Consider the following 1,229-nt stretch of genomic DNA (forward strand, 5'->3'; position numbering starts at 1 on the left):
TACTCTTGGGATATTAGTATTCTGGTTCATGTTATGTGTGCTGCTTTACATCACTGTTTGGATCTTTTTTAAAACGGGGGCCACATTTTTCATTAATGTTTTACGTAGTGTTTTTGGTACAGAAAGACTTTCAAACTTCGTATACTTATCTATTTTGTGTTATAGAACAGAAAAATATTTTTGTATTCGAATTTATTTCATGTAAAAAATTGTCTTATTTCGATAATTTCAACCAATCACTGACGTCCTCTCAGCCGATATACATTAAGTGCCGACTACATAAACAAACGATTCTTCGTTTTATTTGCTTTTTTTATTTTAAATTTGCTTTAACCCTAACCCTAAGCCTAACCCTAACCCTAACTCTAACCCTAGGGTTAGGGTTAGAGTTAGGGTTAGGGTTAGAGTTAGGGTTAGGGTTAATTGTTTCAGAATCGTTTGTTTATGTAGTCGGCACTTAATGTATATCGGCTGAATGGACGTCAGTGATTGGTTGAAATTACAGAAATACGACAACTTTAACATGGAATAATTTATGGATTTCTTTTTTTTTTTAAGAAGACTAAGAGAAAAAGATGTTTTATATGACACATTCTACCAGTGTTCCAAGTTTCAAAGTGTTTCGTTAATGAAAAATGTGGCCCCCGTTTTAAAAAAGATCCCACTGTTTTGTTATTAAAAAAAAAGAAGGAAAGAAAAAAAAAAAAAACAACTGCTGCCTCCTAATAGTCAAAGCTGTTTACCTCTTGTGATGCTGAAATCAATTTTTACACGCTTCACTCTAACTGCTGTATTTTAAGTATCTTCTTTCTTTTTTGTCATTGTTTATTTTAGTCTCTGTCAATCTTTAAAAGCCCCAGAATTTTCTCTTTTTTTTCTCTTTCTCTACTAAAGTTAACGATGACATATTTTTCCTTCTAACCTATGTATTCTTTTTTTATTTGTCTTTTACTGGTCTTCAGTCTTAACCCCCAAAACTTATATAGTCATTCCAAAAACCATAAAGATCATATATGATATGATATGGACTGTGAGCCTATTGTTTGTGAATAATCAGATAATATTCTAATATGTATTAGTATTATTTATTGCGTACCTTGTTGCGCATTGAAATGTTAAAGATATTCAAATATCCTGATTTAAGGTTTAGCTGTTTTACCAGATTGATTTCCTTACTGGTTGTGTTAGAAAAGTTTATTAGCAAAGTGAAATTAAGTTGCAAAGAAAGA

This window comes from Octopus bimaculoides, chromosome 2 (assembly GCF_046866305.1).
Source record: "Octopus bimaculoides isolate indiv1 chromosome 2, ASM4686630v1, whole genome shotgun sequence".
In the NCBI taxonomy this organism is placed as follows: Eukaryota; Metazoa; Mollusca; class Cephalopoda; order Octopoda; family Octopodidae; genus Octopus; species Octopus bimaculoides.